The sequence below is a fragment of the Helianthus annuus genome, chromosome 4, assembly GCF_002127325.2.
Source record: "Helianthus annuus cultivar XRQ/B chromosome 4, HanXRQr2.0-SUNRISE, whole genome shotgun sequence".
Taxonomy (NCBI): Eukaryota; Viridiplantae; Streptophyta; class Magnoliopsida; order Asterales; family Asteraceae; genus Helianthus; species Helianthus annuus.
Window position 1 is genome coordinate 109,987,822 of NC_035436.2, and position 21,216 is coordinate 110,009,037.

Below are 21,216 nucleotides of genomic sequence, written 5' to 3' on the forward strand. Positions count from 1 at the left end.
TCTGGCGAGATTTCCAAGAGCAAATGGGGACCAAATTGTTCATTAGCACTGCGTACCATCCTCAAACGGATGGACAAAGTGAAAGGACGATACAAACATTAGGAGACATGCTACGGGCGTGTATAATCGACTTTGGAGGCAGTTGGGATGTTCACCTACCGTTAGTTGAGTTTTCGTATAACAACAGTTACCAATCTAGTATTAAGATGGCACCATACGAAATGCTTTACGGTAGGAAGTGTCGAACCCCGGTATGTTGGGGTGAAGTGGGTCCACGAGAACTTGCCCACCAAGATATAGTACGAGCCACGAATGAGAGGATTGACATAGTTCGGGCACACTTGAAGGCGGCTCAAGATAGGCAAAAGGCGTATGCTGATAAAAGGAATAGGCCAATCGAATTTCAAGTAGGCGACATGGTTATGCTAAAAGTTTCCCCATGGAAGGGTGTTATTAGATTCAGAAAAAGGGGGAAGCTAAGCCCGATGTTTATTGGGCCATTTAAAATCGTTGAAAAGATCGGCAAGGTAGCTTACCGCCTCGAGCTACCGGAAGAACTAAGTGGAATCCATAGCACGTTTCACGTGTCACAATTAAGAAAGTGCCTAGCGGATGAAACAACTTATATTCATTTCCATGATATTGAAGTAGATAATAGCCTGACTTATGCGGTGAGACTAGTGGAGATTTTAGATCGAAAGGTCAAATACTTACGAAATAGACAAATCGATCAAGTCAAAATCAGATGGGAGCATAGAAAAGGCTCGGACACTATGTGGGAGTCCGAGGAAGAAATGCGACGACTCTACCCTACATTATTTGGTACGTATTTCGGTTTCGGGGATGAAACCCTTTTAAGGGGGGTGGACTTGTAACACCCCGAAAATATAAAACTTTATATTAAAATTATAAAGTATAAATAAACGGAAAATTTACTAACTAGAAACTTTTAACCTAGTTAGTTAATAGACTAGAAATAGCTTATGAAGGGGTTAAAGACTACTAAACAATAAGTAGAACAAAGTTGAGGGGCCTAAGTTGACAAAATTGAAACTTAAATTGTTAAAACAAATTAAAATAAACCAAACACCCCCAAAAGAGGTGTTGGTCGATCAGGGGAAAGACCAGGTCGACACCCCCTTAGCTCCAAACCCTAAAATCACTAAAACTCTCAAATTGGAGGTGCAAAACTGGTCCAAAACAAAATTTGAGCCTAGAATCGTGATCCTCATCTCAAGAGGATTAAAAGGTATGTAAAATCTAATGAAATCTCTAAACTTGAAAATCTCATGATTTTGGAAAAATCTGAAGTTAGATGATGCATGTGGGTTATGTGGTTAGATTAGAGTTGATATGGTGTCTAGAAGTGAAGTCTAGCCAACTACATGTGAAATCATGTAAGACCCAGCTTATAAAACCAGATTTATGTACATAAAAACCTTGCATTAAATGTCAAAATATTGACTTAACCAAAAACATTCATCATTTAATCCATCACGGCACCACAAACATGTACAATTTTTACAAAATCATAACCAAGACATTAGCTACAATTGTTTACATGGTTTTAAAACAAAAGTTATATGCGGAAGCGTTTGCTAGAGTGTTCGGTTCGAGTTGACAAGCTTGATCTTCATCCTTCACTTGGGTACCTGAAAGCTAATGTGTTCAACAAGCATTAGAGTTTTTAACTATGATAGAAAACATAATTGGATTAGATTCGAAAACTTATTCAAAACAAGAAATAAATCTTCTTGTTCAAGGATCCACCGTAATTTACGGTATCACCGTAAATTACGGTGACTTCTGAACGTTTGGGGTTCTACCGTAACACAGTAGGTATCCACCGTAACAGAGTTGCAGGTCACCGTAAATTACGGTACCACCGTAATTTACGGTGGACTCTGCACATAACTCCCTTGTTAAAAATGCAGGATTTTGCTGGTTCTTTATGATACGAGACATCATACTTTCACATGAATCATTAGACGGTTGGGCTAGTTCTTCATGTTTGTATTTCGGTCATCACATTACTCAATTATAACTTAATTGGGCATGTAACGGGAGTTAGCATTCACTCTAAATTGCAAGATTTCTATTTAATCTTTCATACTACGATCATGCATTCAATCCAAAATGTAACATCTATAACAAGACAAGGTTTATGAGTTCATCTATGGTGCTCGCTACACGGCCTACGCTTCAAATGGTATTCACACAATACAATAAGTCATGCTTCGTGTTTATTTCCAGAACTTGTTTGACCCGTTTAGGTGCTGAAATTAGACACCTTACGGATGCTCAATTTTCATGTTTAGAACTTGTTTAAGGCAATAGCCGATTTCATGATATAATGGAAATTCCTGGTACTCATACTTTCCTTTCTTTCAAACAACGCATAAGGCTAATAATAATTATAATGTGATGAAACAATAAAATTTCATACCTTTAAAGCGCGCCTTTTCCTCGTGAATTCCCCTCGGCTTGTCCGCTAGATGAACCGGACTCTTTGCCTAGAAAATTCAGTTTTTACAACATGTTTAGAACTCTTTTCATGACCATAATCACATCATTATGGATCATTATCAAATCTGCGTTTTTATCCAAATTTAACATTTAAGTTCTCACTTAGGCATTTCAACAAACACCTAGCGGGTCAGATTTTCCTACAATCGTTACCAAGTTCATGACTTTATGATTTGACATCAAATATCACTATAATAGCAAATTTTTGCATACATTTAGTATCAATATCACTGGAATTACTTCTTATAATGAAATTTATACTAGGATTACACTCAAAATCCTAATATTCATCATCAACATACAAAACCCATAACTTAACATCTATGGATTCATGGAATTTTCCTGAATTAGGGCATGATTTCACATATAGTTGTCTAGGTTTTAATCCTAGACACTATATCATCTTTAATCTAACTAATTACTATCATGCATCAACAAAATTTCAGATTTGCTAGATTCATGAGAATTTCAAGTAGTGAATTCTCACAAAATTTTACATACCTCTTAATCCTCTTGCGATGAGGAACACAATTCTAAGCTCGGATTTCGTTTTGGTTAGGATTTGAGCCTTCAATTTGCAAGAAATTGTGATGTTAGGGTTTTGGAACAATGGGGGTCGCCCCTTTCTCTGCTTCTGTCGACCAGACCACCAATTTGGTGTGTTTGGCTGAGTTTTGTTACTACTAGTGACATTTCTTTGGGTTTTTGACAAATCTAGCCCCTTTACTATGATTTTTCTTTAGTTTTAATTATTTTAACCATAACATGCATTAATTCAAGACTTGGAATTTAACTAGGTTAAATTCCTAGTTGATAAACTCTTGTTTATTTATTCTTTGAACTTGATAATATACGGGTTTATGTTTTTGGGGTGTTACAAGTCCACCCCCCTTAAAAGGGGTTTCGTCCCCGAAACCGAATTACGTACCAAATAATGTAGGGTAGAGACGCCGCATCTCCTCTTCGGGTTCCCAAGTAGTGTCTGACCCTTTTCTGTGGTCCCATTTGACCTTGACTTGATGTATCACTTTGTTCCTCAAATTTTTCTCTTTACGGTCCAAAATCGCAATCGGTTTTACTGCATAGTTGAGACTGTTATCCACTTCGATGTCATCGTAGTGGACATGAGCGGTATCGTCGGCCAAACATTTCCGGAGATGTGATACGTGAAATGTGTTATGAATCCCACTCAACTCTTCGGGTAATGCAAGTCGATAAGCTACCTTACCAACTCGTTCAATGATTCTAAATGGCCCAATGAATCTCGGGCTCAACTTCCCCCTTTTTCTGAATCTGATAATACCCTTCCATGGGGAAACCTTTAGCATGACCATATCGCCAACCTGAAACTCGATTGGCCTATTTCTTTTGTCTGCGTATGCCTTTTGTCGGTCTTGAGCCGCTTTCAAATGTGTCCGAACTATGTCAATTTTCGCATTTGTAGCTCGGATTACATCAGTTGGTGCTAGCCCTCGCGGGCCCACCTCTCCCCAACATACCGGAGTCCGACACTTTCTGCCATATAATAGCTCATACGGGGCCATTTTAATGCTCGCGTGATAGCTATTATTATATGCGAATTCGACCAAGGGTAAATGGACATCCCAACTACCCCCAAAGTCAATGATGCAAGCTCGTAGCATATCACCCAATGTTTGTATTGTTCTTTCGCTCTGCCCATCCGTTTGTGGATGATAAGCAGTGCTAAGGAACAATTTAGTTCCCATCCGTTCTTGGAATTCACGCCAGAATTTCGAGGTAAACCGAGTATCTCTGTCTGATACAATGGATATCGGTACCCCATGTCTTGCTATGATTTCATTGGTGTATACCTCCGACATTTTCTCAGATGTATACGTTTCACGAATCGGAATAAAGTGGGCGCTTTTAGTTAATCTATCCACGACCACCCAAATAGCATCAAAACCACGACTTGTTTTAGGTAGTTTAGTCAATAGGTCCATCGTGATTTGTTCCCATTTCCAAACCGGAATTTCTAACGGTTGGAGTTTACCATACGGCTTTTGGTGTTCCGCCTTGACTTGTAGGCATGTCAAGCATTTTTCCACGTATTTCACAGTGTCTCGCTTCATTCCGGGCCACCAATAGTTTTGCTTCAAGTCATGATACATTTTGGTCGCCCCCGGGTGAATGGAATAACGGGATTTATGAGCTTCATCAAGTAGAAGCTTCTTAACACCACATGTGTTAGGAACCCAGATTCTATTAAAACGAGTTCTTAGGCCGTGACTGCCCACTTCAAGGTCTTTAACTTGACCAATAATTCTTTCCCTTTTCCAGTTTTCCGCCTTTACAGCTTCATCTTGTGCTTCTCGAATTCGTTCTAGTAAACTTGAAGTCACAACCAGTTGCATTGATCGTACCCGAATCGGGGCATAATCTGTTTTGCGACTCAGCGCATCGGCAACTACATTGGCCTTACCGGGGTGGTAATGTATTTCGCAATCAAAGTCCTTGACGGTTTCTAACCACCGCCTTTGCCGCATGTTTAATTCCTTCTGGTCAAAGAAATATTTCAAGCTTTTATGGTCGGTAAAGATTGTAAACTTAACTCCGTACAAGTAATGTCTCCATATCTTTAAGGCAAACACCACCGCTGCCAATTCTAAGTCGTGAACCGGATATTTATTTTCATGAATCTTCAATTGCCTCGAGGCGTAGGCGATGACCTTGCCTCGTTGCATTAACACGCATCCGAGCCCCAATTGAGAAGCGTCCGAGTAAACCACCATGTCTTCAGTCCCTTCCGGTAAGGTCAGTACCGGAGCGTGGGTCAACTTTTCCTTAAGCGTTTGGAAAGCTTCCTCTTGCTTAATACCCCACACAAACTTTTCCTCCTTACGAGTTAATTTGGTCAAGGGTAAGGCAATTTTGGAGAAATCATGTATGAATCTCCGATAATATCCCGCAAGCCCTAAAAAGCTTCGGATTTCCGAGGGATTTCTTGGAGGGTTCCATTTCGTCACAGCTTCTATCTTTGACGGATCTACTAGTACTCCATCAGCACTAATAAGATGCCCAAGAAACTGTACTTCCCGTAACCAGAAAGCACACTTCGTGAATTTTGCATACAGCCTCTCTCGTCTAAGTGTGTCTAACATTTCCCGCAAATGACACACGTGCTCGGCTTCACTCTTTGAATATACCAGAATGTCGTCGATAAATACAATTACCGACTTATCTAGCATGGGTTTGCAAACCCGGTTCATGAGGTTCATGAAAGCCGCGGGCGCATTGGTCAATCCGAAAGGCATTACAAGGAATTCATAATGCCCGTACCTCGTACGGAAAGCCGTTTTGGGTACGTCCTCCTCCTTGACTTTCAATTGGTGATAACCGGATCGGAGATCAATTTTGGAAAACCAACTTGCTCCTTGCAGTTGGTCGAATAAATCGTCAATTCTTGGAAGTGGGTATCGATTCTTCACCGTGAGTTTGTTTAACTCCCGGTAATCGATACACATACGCATACTGCCATCTTTCTTTTTCACGAATAAGACTGGTGCGCCCCACGGAGACACACTCGGTCGGATAAATCCCTTGTCAAGAAATTCCTGAATTTGAGACATCAATTCTTGTAACTCCGACGGTGCAAGTCGGTATGGCGCCTTGGCCACGGGTTTCGCGCCCGGAATCAACTCGATTCCGAACTCTACCTCCCGTTCTGGCGGTATCCCCGGTAGTTCTTCCGGAAACACGTCTTCATAATCTCGCACGACTGGTACATCCCAAATTTTGAGGAGTTCCTTTTCCGTTTCGCTCGCATATACCATAAAGGCCTTGCATCCATGTTTCATGAGTTTGCGAGCTTCTAGCATTGAGCATATCACCGGGTTACCTCCCTTTTCTCCATATATTGTAACTTGCTTTCCGCTAGGAGAAGTTAGTTTTATTTCCTTTCGGAAACAAACCACTTTTGCGTGGTAACGAGATAGCCAATCCATTCCCACTACCACTTGGAATTCTCCCATCGACATCGGGATCAAGTCTATTGCATATTCCTCGTCATCAATATTCATCGTGCAGTTTTTACATACATCACAGACAATAAAGCTTTTATTATTACCTATCTCTACCTCTAAAGGCATAGGTAATTTTGTTAGAACAAATGAGGGGTGTCGAATAAACCCATATGAAACAAAGGATTTATTCGCACCAGTATCAAATAACACACGTGCGGGAATTGAATTTATAGTGAATATACCTGAGACCACGTCAGGTTCGACCTTTGCTTCAGCAGCGGTCAATTGAAAGGATCTTGCTTTGGCTTTTGCGGCTTCACCTTTTGAGTCTTGCCCTTCTTTCTTTCCCGCCAATTCTGGGCACTCCGATCTTTTATGACCCGTTCGGTAACAGTTGTAACAAACGGTCACTTTTTTCGGGCATGATATAGCCATATGTCCCGTTTTTCGACATATAGGACAAGGCTTATCTTTGAAGCGACATTCACCCTTATGATTCTTGCCGCAGATTTTGCAACTTGGTGTACCGCCCTTTGCATCTGATTTCTTTGACGTTTCATTCGTTCTTGCTTTCTTGGTAGGGCTTGGATTTATATCCTGTGCCCTTCGTTCACCTCGCTCTATACTCTTCTTCAACTCAATCTCCCTTTCCCGAGCAGCATTGACAATCTCGGTAAGGGTCTCATACTTTGAAGGGGTTATGAACTCCCTGTATTCAGCGCTCAGCATATTATGGTAGTAATAGACTTTTTGTTCTTCGTTCGTGATCAGATCGTCACAGAACTTCATTTTGTCCATAAACACCCCCGTGATCTTGTCTATGGATTCACCCTTGTGTCTGAGTTGCATGAACTCTTCCTTGATCTTGTTTATAACCGCTTTGGGGCTATGGTGTTTAAGAAACGGCGTCTTAAACTCCTCCCACGTCATGGCCTTAGCCGCTTCGTTTCCAATCTCTTTCTTCTTATTATCCCACCAATCCTTCGCTTGACCTCTTAACTGACCCGTACCATAAGCTACGTAGTCATTTTCATCACAATGTGTTCTCTCGAACACTCCCTCGATATCGCCTATCCATCGCTGACACACGATTGGATCAACTTCCCCATTATAGATAGGCGGTTTACAAGCTATGAATTCCTTGTATGAACAAGGTTTTCGTTCCCCGGATTTTTCCTTTGCTAGATTTGAATTATCTTCTAGCTTCTTGATTCTTTCTTCTACCACTGATAAAACCGTATTTTGGATTTTATCAATGAAGTTCGACAAGCTGTTGATCGCCTTTCCAACTTCTTCGGCAATCACTATTCTCATATGTTCGGTGACTCTTGGCACCGCATCTCCGTCACCTCCGCTTGCCATCTTTGATACTGAAATGTTTACATATATTGTTAAACATTTCGTTTGTAATACATGTTTTACTTGTTTTGATTTGATCAAGTTCGCAACTTGACTCAATCATTCTTGTCTCATGCTTTTCTCGTGTTTGAGTGTGCTTACACACTCTTGATTCTATTATTCTTGTTTCATGCTTTTCTTGTGTTTGAGTGTGTTTATACACTCTTTTCCATGTATATTCTTTCGTGAATTATTTCTATACTTCTAAATTTTACTTAAGCAATAACTCTTACTGGATGTTGATCAAGCTTGAACCGAACACTTATTGGCAACCTTAAGCTCTGATTACCAACTTGTAAGACCCAGCTTATAAAACCAGATTTATGTACATAAAAACCTTGCATTAAATGTCAAAATATTGACTTAACCAAAAACTTTCATCATTTAATCCATCACGGCACCACAAACATGTACAATTTTTACAAAATCATAACCAAGACATTAGCTACAATTGTTTACATGGTTTTTAAAACAAAAGTTATATGCGGAAGCGTTTGCTAGAGTGTTCGGTTCGAGTTGACAAGCTTGATCTTCATCCTTCACTTGGGTACCTGAAAGCTAATGTGTTCAACAAGCATTAGAGTTTTTAACTATGATAGAACACATAATTGGATTAGATTCGAAAACTTATTCAAAACAAGAAATAAATCTTCTTGTTCAAGGCTCCACCGTAATTTACGGTATCACCGTAAATTACGGTGACTTCTGAACGTTTGGGGTTCTACCGTAACACAGTAGGTATCCACCGTAACAGAGTTGCAGGTCACCGTAAATTACGGTACCACCGTAATTTACGGTGGACTCTGCACATAACTCCCTTGTTAAAAATGCAGGATTTTGCTGGTTCTTTATGATACGAGACAGCATACTTTCACATGAATCATTAGACGGTTGGGCTAGTTCTTCATGTTTGTATTTCGGTCATCACATTACTCAATTATAACTTAATTGGGCATGTAACGGGAGTTAGCATTCACTCTAAATTGCAAGATTTCTATTTAATCTTTCATACTACGATCATGCATTCAATCCAAAACGTAACATCTATAACAAGACAAGGTTTATGAGTTCATCTATGGTGCTCGCTACACGGCCTACGCTTCAAATGGTATTCACACAATACAATAAGTCATGCTTCGTGTTTATTTCCAGAACTTGTTTGACCCGTTTAGGTGCTGAAATTAGACACCTTACGAATGCTCAATTTTCATGTTTAGAACTTGTTTAAGGCAATAGCCGATTTCATGATATAATGGAAATTCTTGGTACTCATACTTTCCTTTCTTTCAAACAACGCATAAGGCTAATAATAATTATAATGTGATGAAACAATAAAATTTCGTACCTTTAAAGCGCGCCTTTTCCTCGTGAATTCCCCTCGGCTTGTCCGCTAGATGAACCGGACTCTTTGCCTAGAAAATTCAGTTTTTACAACATGTTTAGAACTCTTTTCATGACCATAATCACATCATTATGGATCATTATCAAATCTGCGTTTTTATCCAAATTTAACATTTAAATTCTCACTTAGGCATTTCAACAAACACCTAGCGGGTCAGATTTTCCTACAATCGTTACCAAGTTCATGACTTTATGATTTGACATCAAATATCACTATAATAGCAAATTTTTGCATACATTTAGTATCAATATCACTGGAATTACTTCTTATAATGAAATTTATACTAGGATTACACTCAAAATCCTAATATTCATCATCAACATACAAAACCCATAACTTAACATCTATGGATTCATGGAATTTTCCTGAATTAGGGCATGATTTCACATATAGTTGTCTAGGTTTTAATCCTAGACACTATATCATCTTTAATCTAACTAATTACTATCATGCATCAACAAAATTTCAGATTTGCTAGATTCATGAGGATTTCAAGTAGTGAATTCTCACAAAATTTTACATACCTATTAATCCTCTTGCGATGAGGAACACAATTCTAAGCTCGGATTTCGTTTTGGTTAGGATTTGAGCCTTCAATTTGCAAGAAATTGTGATGTTAGGGTTTTGGAACAATGGGGGTCGCCCCTTTCTCTGCTTCTGTCGACCAGACCACCAATTTGGTGTGTTTGGCTGAGTTTTGTTACTACTAGTGACATTTCTTTGGGTTTTTGACAAGTCTAGCCCCTTTACTATGATTTTTCTTTAGTTTTAATTATTTTAACCATAACATGCATTAATTCAAGACTTGGAATTTAACTAGGTTAAATTCCTAGTTGGTAAACTCTTGTTTATTTATTCTTTGAACTTGATAATATACGGGTTTATGTTTTTGGGGTGTTACAAATCATGACTAAATTCAGGAAATCCCATGAACACCTTGAAGGTGGGTTGTGGGTTTTACATGATGACGATGATGATGAACACTAGGGTTTAGAGTGATTATTCTAGTGTAATTCGATTATAGAAAGTGATTTCAGAAAAGTATGATGTTTAATTGCTATATGATGGCTTTATTGAAGTTAAGCTAACTAATTAGTAAGCTATAAACATGAGTATGAATGATGTAGAAATTCTGCCCTCATAGTGTTTGTAGAAATGCCTCAAAGAAGGCTTAAAAATAGAAATTTAAAGCTTTAACGCTTAATTAAGATGTTTCGGTATATTATATGAAGTGAGGTCTAAAGAGAGTCCTAAACATGTCTTGAATTGAACTCTATAGGACAAGATACCGGAACGTCGAGTGGACAAGCCGGTGGTGATTCGCGGTTGAAGGGCGTGCGCTAAGGTATGTAACTTGACCCGTTACATTAAGTAAATTTGAATCATCATAATATGCATAGTTGAATTTTAGAATAAAGGTTGCTATGAATTTAGGCGATGATATCGCTATATTGAATAATTGGTCAAAAGTTGGCTAGAACTCGTTGGTAGTCGTCAAAAGGAAGAAATTCCATAGACGAGCCAAACGGGTCGGATAATCAAGTAAGGCATGGTTAATGCTCCGGATTGTGATAGATTGATTGTTGATATTGGATATTATAACATATTAGAATTTCGAGATTTAACGTATTGGCATCCTAGAAAACTAAAATCCGAGAGTTTGGGTTTTGGTGTAGTAACCAAACCAAACAAAAACATAAATTTCCAGGTGCTACCGCAATTTACGGTGGTACCGTAAATTACGGTAGAGGTCAGGGACTTACGGCGGTTCACTACTGTTTTACGGTGGCCCAAAAGATTTCCAGGACTCACCGTGACTTACGGTGACACCGTAAGTTACGGTGGAACCAGAAAACAAAACTTTTATTTTTTTTATCTAATAATTGATGTTGGATCTCATGTTTATGTGTTGTTTAATAATGTCAAAACTACTATTTTAACGGTTTTGATCCTAGGTGATAAGGTGGGTTATATGGATGACGGTCAAGCAACGAAAGAGAACCGAACACGACTTTTGAAGCTTCCGCAATGTTTTAATTCTACTTAGACTTAGTTAATGGGTTGTAAACTATTTCTGAATCAACTTTTAAATATCTCAATTTAGTCGTCACTTGACTAAGAGTTGACGTACTTATGAACTTCCTTAAGAAATGTTTTGTTATGTAACCAATATTTTAATTGAAATGGTGCATTTTATTCTTAAAATAAAAAAAATTAGGGTGTTACATCTTATAAATATATTTTTGGTAAATATTATTTTGGATACAAGAAATGAAAATATGATTTTTGTAAATGTTACCAAAGTATATCATAATTTTGACAAAGAGAAGATATATTATTTTGAGACTACCAATACGTGAATACAAAGATACATGTATGAGAAGTATTGATACAAAAATATTGTTTAACAATTATTCCAAAATTAAATATAACTTAAAGTTAAAATAATTATTATTTTAAAAAGAAATTTTAACTTGGAATAACAATGAAGACATAAAAGAAACGTAAATAAAAAACGTGAATACTAATGCAAGGCACGGCCCGCTCATCTAATAGACCCTAGTACATTGTCGGGAGTCGTGTTTGCTGAGGACATTGAGTTGCGAGTACCGAAGACGCAAAACTGTGAGTTCATGCTCCCCCTTTTCTCTTAACTGTTTTTGGTTTTATAACTCTCGGGGGTGGAATACATGTTACGAATACTTAAACGGTATGAAATGCCTATGAAATACTATATCATGTGAGCATAAACTAGATATTGAAATGCCATTAATACATAATTAGGGACGAGGGTTAGATCTAACGGGTACGGCCGAACCCCACTCATGATCCTCATGTGATCACTTGAGTGCTTCGGTGTCCCAGTCGAGGGTAATCGTCATAGTCGAGGGTAATCGACATAGTCGAGGGAAATCGACATAGTCGAGGTAAATCGACAAAGTCGAAGGGAAATTCGACATAGTCGAGGGAAATCGACATAGTCGAGGAAAATCGACAAGGGTATAAGCCTACTCATTACGAGTGCTCCCTATGTCCTCACATGCCTTAAAGTCCTTGTAAAACAATTATGTTCATACACGCTTTTCATACCTGTTTATAAAGGAGTCTCTTAAAGGTTTACAAGATTACAAGTACTCACACAAAATGTATGAACTCGCTCAACTTTTTGTTGATGTTTTCTAAAATTACATGTATTTCAGGTGACAGGATGGATCTTGGGCGCGGGTGGTGTAAATAGAAGTAGACTTCAAGTTTAGATGTCATCCACTTTTGTTGGTTTGTAACCTAGTCAAAGGTTGTGTTTTAAAACTTAAATAACCGGTATTTGTAATACTCAAATTTTATGAATGGATGAACATCGTTTTTGATCATGCAGTTGTTTATTATGATTGAATTCAATGATATTAAACTAGTCACACATCATACGCTTCCTCAAAAGTCAGGGTGTGACAGTTTGGTATCAGAGCTTCGATTGTAGTGAACTAGGATTCCTTCTCAAGTCTAGACTACAATCACTAGAACTCTCTCACAAAAACATTTTTACAAAAAGGTTTTTCATTGCATTCACGTAAGCATCAAGATCCATGAGTTAAACATTTTTCAGAGAAGAGACAAGGCAAGGACATTAGTAGGGATTACCCTCAAGATAAGGTGCCAACTAAGGCATAGTCTACACGAGTTAGACTTGCCAAAAACAAAATGACCCCCCCCAAAGTATAAACGAGAGTTATATGTGATATGATGCATCGAATTGCCTGTTTATGCTAAGTAACATATTGGTTTATTGATATATACATACGAATAAGTGTACGAAATAATTATTAACGTGAATAAGATACCTTCGACTCCGAATCCTATTATTGTTCTTACTCGCACGATGAAGCTATAGGCCTCGCATTCATTGCAAAGCTCATGGCTGGAGTGATTACCAAACAAGATTCTGAGCTTGCTTCTGTAGGAGATGGCTGCTCTTCCCTCTCGATCGTGAAGGTGCCTAACTACGGTAGTGACGGCGAGGCAGAGGCGGCAAACTTAAACAACTTCCGTAGGAGATGTTGGTGCACTACATCTGTCGACTTCATCTTGGATCGAGTCTTACATTGAATTGTATAGATTAGGGCACGATGTACGAGAAAATAGGAAGATGTTAGAGTTTAGAGAGCTGATTTCGCTCATAGGGACAAGTTGATGATTTCGCTTATGTAGTCAATTGGTAATTTCGCTTTTATGGACATGTGTTCATTGGGGCGAAATCAGGACCCTATATATAGGGTCCTGAGCGAAATCAGTAGTGTGTGTTGTACAAATTCCATACCGAGGTGCTGCCGGTGTGAAGATTGAGCTGTAATCGTTGTCATATCAATACAATCAGTAGATTAAGTGAAGAATCAGCTTTTCCTAGCTTTATTTCCTGTTTTCCGCACTTAAAACAGAGTAGAACACCTCTGAATGACTCATTCGGGTCAGATCGCGATCCTACAAGTGGTATCAGAGCACAGGAGGAGGAGTTCTGCAGAGATTAGCTGGAATTCATCTTGTTTTCTTACTTCTACACCTTCTTTCATCATTTCAGAGAGATTTAATGGACAAAACCTGCTCAAAATTTCACAGATTATAGATAATTGGACAAAGACAAATCCCTGAAGGTTTGACACTGAAATTCAGACTAAAAATGGACCAAATTACCCCCCGAGTTGATTTCGCTCATACGGACATTCTCTGATTTCTCTTTTAAGGACTGTCTGGGATTTCGCTCATAGCTGCAACTTATTAATTTCGCTAGAAAGTGATTGTTTTTGAAAAACGTGATAAGTCATCATGGATACCGAGTTCTATAACGCGTTTGCAACTCCGTCTGCTCCAACTGTTATTGCACAAGCTATGAACCTGGAAAATGAGACAGGAACCACCCAAAAGCCCCCTAAACTAACGAGTATTGAAGAATATTACGGGTGGAAAGATAGATTCGAGAATTGGGTGCAGGCAAACCATCTCAGGTCTTGGGAATGTATTCTGAAGAAATACGTGTTGCCTAGAACAGAATTGCAGGTTCTAAAAGAGTTATCAGAGTTCACGGATCAAGAACGGGTTATGTACAAAGCTGAAAAGATGATGATAAGTTTACTGCAACAAGCCATCAAAGAAGACATCTTCATCCTGTTACAGCACGACAAAACTGCAAAGTCAATCTGGGATGCTCTTCGTGTTAAGTTTGAGGGTAGTGAGAACATGATAAAGAGCAAGAAGGCGTTGCTCAAGAAAGAGTTTGATTTGTTTAGCAGTTTACCGGGAGAGGATACGAAGAAACTGATTGAGAGATACTGCCACCTAGTGCGGTCAATGTCAATGTTAAGTATTACAAAAGATCGTGAAGAGTGGGTAGACAAACTTGCTGATGCGTTACCGCAGAAAGAGTGGGGAACATATTTGATGATTCTAAAGAATACGGGTGTTTATGATGGGTTAACTATCTCTCCCCCCAGTTCATAGAAAAGATAGAGAGTCAGGATCTGGAACAACAGAAGATCGCTAGGATGAACAGTCCGAGTGGTCAACAGGACGTGAAGATGTACTATAAGGGTAGTATTCCGGTTCCAGAAGCTGAGAGAAGTCCGAAAATCCAGACTGCATTTAGTGCTGGAGATTCTACAGAAAAAGTTGATCAGGGTTCATCAAACAGCAGCAGTGGATTTTCATCATTTCTGAGTGTCAATCCTAAAGAGTCAAACACGAGTTTTCACTCTCAGAGCACTAAAACTGGAAATGGTTTTGTGATTCAATGCAACATCGCTCTAAATCTTCCAGAAGGTCAAAGTTTTTCTGAGGAAACTGCAAAAGACCACATGGCTCTACTTGGTTCTGTATTGTTATCTTATGAGGGCCTAGTAGCTGGTCGGATCGGGAATCCTATGCTAACCAAAGAGGATTACGATCAAATAGACGCCGAAGAGATGGAACTGATGGATATCAAATGGTGTCTTGCAAGTGTTCTCAGACGAGCAGAAAAGTTCAAACTTATTACTGGGAGAAATGACTTTTTCGATGCTCATGTATCTACTTTAGGTTTTGATAAATCTAAAGTTACTTCTTTTCGATGCAGGGAGAAAGGCCATTTCAAGCGAGAATACAAGAACAGAGAAGCTAGTGGTGCTCAGAATCCGTTCGGAAAAGACGACTACTACCGGAAAGCCATTTATCAGCAGGTTGGTCAATCACAAGATTCACAGACGGCTCATGGTAGGAAGATTGAGGATTCAAAGAGAGCGTGTTTGGTAGACTTTAACTGGAACAACTACATATCACCTGAAAGCAAAGCATGTTTAGTCGATCAAGATGATGAGAGATTACCTGAAGGCTTCAGCTGGGATATGTTCGTTGACGAAAAAGGAGAAAGAGTCTATTGGTGAGACTGTAAAAAGTGTGGAGGAAGAGTCTGTTGTTTCTGATGAACATTCAGAAAGTGCTGATGATAACTCACAAAGTTCTGACGAGAGTGTACAAAACGATGTTAGTTCAGAAAAGGAAGTTTTCTTTGATCATACACCATCTGATTCTGGTCTGTCAGATGCTAGTTCTAAAAAATCATTACAGTTTGATCAGTCACCTCCAGATGATAGCAGTAGTGATGATGAGGAAGAGAAGCATATTAACATTGCAAAATCTCATCTTTCTCCTGAAAGTTTTCATTTCTATTTTGCAGATCGCATGGAGAAACTGAAGGAGAAACGAGCTGCTAAAGAACAACAACAAATGAATACTGAAGATGTTGTTCAGAATGTGAATGTTGAAAGTGTTGCTGAAAAGATGGTTGAGACTGAGCAAGTGAAAGAAGAAGAAAAAGTGATTGAGACAGAAAAGGTGGTTGAAGTGGTGAAAACAATCGAAGTAGAAAAGATTGTTGAAGTTATCAAGCCTTGCACGAAGTGTTTGGAAGCATGCAAGGAATGTACAGCAAAAGATGACATAATAGCTGAGTATGAGAAGAAGAAGGAGCAGTTACTGTTCAACCTCAACTATGTGAAAGAATCTTATGATGTCTTGAACAAAACAGTAACTGGTCTCCAAAAGATAAATTCAGAAAGAGAACAAGCACTAACGATGATGAACGCTGTCATGATGTCTAAACAGAAAGCTATCAACTTCTACATCGAAGAAAGTGCTAAATGGAAGCAAGAGTTGGAGACAGAGAAGATTGAGAATGAGAGAATTAGACGCCTATTACAAAGTTATTCTAGTTCTGATTATCTCATTGATCGTATTTACCCAACTGTTGCAGGTATGGAAGCTTTTCAAGACGAGAAGCCGAAGAAAAAGAAAGATAGTGGTAAGAAACCGACTGTTAGCTATAACAAGTGTCCGCCTCCGATTTGGGAAGGATATTCACCTAGAAAACCAAACAAGGAGCAACTTGAAAAAGTAGTCAATATAAAGCTAAAAACCCACACAACTGATGAATTACCAGAAAACATTGATGTCACGTTTACCTCGTCTGACACTGATCATGAGTCTGAGTTAATAAAAAAGGTGGTCGATCAGGTGTTGGATACTGATGAGGATGAGTCAAAGTCTGAGTCTGGAGGGTCAAATTCGTCAGTCAACAGTTCAAAATCGTTGGTCAAATGGTCTTACAGTAAAGAATTTTTGTTATCAAAGGCAAATTTGGATGATGAATCATTTGAAGTAGCATACACTTTAAATGATTCGGACAAATTATATTCTGATAAAGAATTTCCAATAAGAAGTGTTCGTTTTGACATGATCAAAAACGTTTTCAAAATGACAGAAATTAATATTTCTGGAATAAAAGATTTAAATCTTACTGGAAAACCTAAAAAGTACACTTCAAGAGTTCAACAACGTTTAAACAAGAAAAAGGGTTACAATTCTGGTTCTAGTTTCCAAAAGAAATCTAACCAAAATCGTATCTACAAAAAGAAAGGTCTTGGTTTTGTTCCACCAGAAAATTATAAAAATGATAAAAATTCTAAAACAAAAACAGAATTTGTGTCAAGTGGAAGTGCAGAAGACGAACAGAAGAAACCATTCTGGAGACAATCAAATCAGGAGTTTCTTGCTGAGAAGAGAAAGAATGGAACTGAAGTGTTTCATCCAAAGGAAACGCGTACCTGTTACAGATGCAATGAAGCTGGTCACATTGCATGGAACTCTCCAAAGAATATCAAGAAAAAACAGGGAGTTTCTAAGAAACTTAAAGAAAAAGTTGTTGATGTTGAATCACCAGCCGAGAGACTTAAAATTTTTGAAAATTCAACATATGAGGTTGGTGAGTGTTTGAAAAAGAATTTTTGTAAAAAGAATGAGAAGAACAACCAAGTGTGGGTTGTTAAAAAGGTAGATGAGAAAGTCGGCGATGAATCTGGTTCCACAAAGCCAGAGGAGCCACAAGGTGAGGTGAAAATTTCAGTGAATGATGATGAATTTCCATCACTGAAATTTGAAGAGATTAAACAGAAGGTTGGTAAGGTTGAAATCTCGAATCAGTTTTACAATGAGAAAACTAAGTTTGATGTCGAGAAAACACTCAATGGGAATGTTAAGAAAATTTTTGGGAAAATGTTGAATGGGAAAGCAAAGGGGGTTAAAGATTTTTATGCAACTAAAAAGGCAATATACAACCCCACTGCGCAAGAATTGAAAGCCATCAAGTCTGAAAAGACTTAGATGGAAGTTTGTTTCCCTTAAAGTCTTAGGACTATGCCGGAGATCCCAAGTTTATATCGTGGATCAGGAATCAGCATCATTCATGTTTTATGAAGTTGAATGAATTTGAAAAATCTTTGAATTTTACAGGTGAAAGGACTACGCCGGAGCTTCCAGGTTGGTAAGTGCGAAGCAGGAATCGGCACTCTGATTGGTAAAATGGTTTATGTAGATGTAACATTCCTACAGTTAGTATTATGTGTGTTTTTACAAGTGGTACAGATGTTGCTTAACTGCAAATGGTAAATCAGGGACATTAAGTTGTACTTGATTTACTACATATGCGTAAAAGACAAAATGATGAACCATATCCCCGATTTTAACAAGTGGTTAATCTACAAGTGATAAACACAAACTCATTTTCCGGAAAAATCATTTTGATTAAAACAAACTTAAGTGTTTTGAAATCTAAATGCGAAAATGGTTTGTGGAAGCGGGAGTTCAGATTGTTTATGCCTAAGTGGATGGCGAATTGATGCGATTTGATGTCAGTTGTCAAGGTTTCTGTACAGTTTGGTATGAATTTTTTTTCTTGCAAGTGGGTCAAGAGTGTAGTTGTTTTCAAATTTTCTTTAATGTGTTTGCATTTTAGGGGGAGTAGAAAATATTTAAGAAAATCCAAAAACATTAGAAAATTTGGAAAATACAAAAACATGATAAAACCAAAAATGAGTTTTGCTGTGAAAAAGAGGAAATGATAGTACATCAGTGGACTGTCACAACATGCTAAAGATTTGTAAAGATAAAATGTAATAAACAATCCCGCTGAGGATGTGTCAGTAGGTTTTTACACATTTAGTAAATTGTGCCGAGATATAAACCTAAATTTCAAACTTGTTTGTTCTGTGGGTTAACAATTTCTTGAATATATAGGTAACCCCTGAAATCTTGTTTGAAAGGTCCTTTATTCTAAGATACTAGGTATTTATGCTCAGTGATATCTGGGGTATTATCTGGGACTTCTGCTGTATGGAAATTGTGACACCCCGTTGAAACGTTCTCACTTATACTAGCTTGACAGTGACTGCCTTAACTTTCGGGACGAAAGTTCTTAAAACTTGGGGATAATGTGACACTTCGGGTTTTCCCGGACAACCTTCTTGATGTAACTTTGCGTGTACGTATATTATTAAATGGAAACTATGAATTATCTGTTATTATGTGTTGTATGTATGTATAATATATATATGTGTGTACGTTGCAAATGAGCCGAGACCCCAAGGACCCGACTCGAGACCACTCCCGGTCTCGAGTGAACAGTGAAAGTTTGGGCCGGTTGGGCCGTTGAGCCCCACTCGCAACATGATTGGAAAACCCACTAGGGGTGTACCGGCTTTGTAAAGGGTATAAAAACCCAAAACCCCCACAACACTCTCCTTTACACTCTTCCTCATTTCACTCTCACACTCTCTACCTCTCCCTCACTAAAACCCTAACAAACATCACCCTCTCCTCCTCTCCTTCTCGGATCCAACCGGCAACAAGAACACCTTCGGATCGGCTTGAAATCGTCACTCGGGGACTCCACCTCATCACTCTCTTGCACATCTTTTGAGTTACACAACAACCAGTTAGTGTTTTAAGCACCTTGCTAGATGTTTAAGTGTTTATTAATGTCACTAGAATGAATGAATGAATAGCATGATGATTGGGTGTCTTGAATGAGAAAATGGTTGTGTTATCCGGTTTTGTTAGAGGTTTGGTTAGATGGTTTTGACCGAATGATATGCATGATTGCTTGATCTTATGGGTTCTTGGTTGTTAATGAAACATGCTAGACTTAGGAACCGAGAATGATGATACCGATTATGTCCGTTTATGTTAAGATGATTGTGATAAATGTGTGTTCTTTGATCCTAATAATTCATATGAGGAACTTTATGATTTTGTGTTTAAAGTGGTATGAACATATGAAGAACAACATGAATGTCATGAAATTATTTGAATATGCTTGTTTTGATCTGTTTTGATTATAATTTGGACAAGAAAACATGTTTATGGCATCTTATTGGTTAGTACAAAATTTCATGAAAACATAATTCTATTGGTTAGTACAATAGGACAGGTTCTAGAAGGATTCAGGTGCACGTAACTGAGGTTGCGAGTCGGAACCCTTGGTTGCGACTCGAGACCAAACCATGATGAACCGAGACGGGCTTCAGGGACTCGAGACCAACTAAGTCTCGACTCGAGATGACATGATCTTGACTCGAGACTGGGCTCGAGACTTCTGAGATTGCGACTCGCAAGCAGCACACTCGAGACGTAAACATGATTCTTCGAGATCTCCCGGTTGCGACTCGAGACCGAGTATTCTCGAGTCGAGACCACCCTTGTCTCGACTGGGCTGCCTAAGTGTTATTGGGCCAAGACTTGTGTTTCTGTTACTGTGTGTTTGCGAAGATGTTAGGGCAGGCCCAATAACCCAACTGTTGAATGTATGCATGTTAAGTGTGTCTATACGTGTTTGCTATACGTGATTACTTGTAACCCCAACTTGACCTATATTTGGTAACCATACTAGGACGTGGTGACCAACGTGTTTGACCAAGTAAATAATCTACCGAGCAACCCAAGGTGAGTTCACAACCTAAAGCATGCGTTCCCGGTGGTTTGGGAAACGGAACTACAAACAACACTATCTCCTATGAGGGATACAACTTACTTTTCTTCCCTTGTTGTTGGGAACCTTTAGTTAATTACTGTTTATACGGATTGCAACAAACGGCACTAAACGAAACTCTATCACTCAAGTCCCTACTACATAATACCGATTAGTCGCCGGGGCCAGGCGAACGGGTTATTAGTTGATAGCGCTATTTAGGTTTTACCAACCTCACACCGTGCCATGGTTTGGGATCGGTCGTGAACTAATGTACTCATGCATCCGTCAATGATGATAGAACATTGACATCGGGGCATCCTGCGGAAACGCAAACGGTTACCGAGTGTTCGGTATTGGAAAAACAGTTTAGTCGCTAACTTTTGGGGTAGCTCCCCATGGCATGTATAAACGAGTAAATTAACTGGTGAAACAAGTTTTTGGTAATTAAAACTGGACAACTAGTGAACTGACTCAGCATTATTGTTGACACCTTACTGCATGCTTTGCAGGTAACCAGTGACTGAGGAGCTGCTGCTTGGGAATGTGTAGTGTTCGTCAAAACCCGTGTGTTGGGTTTTAAT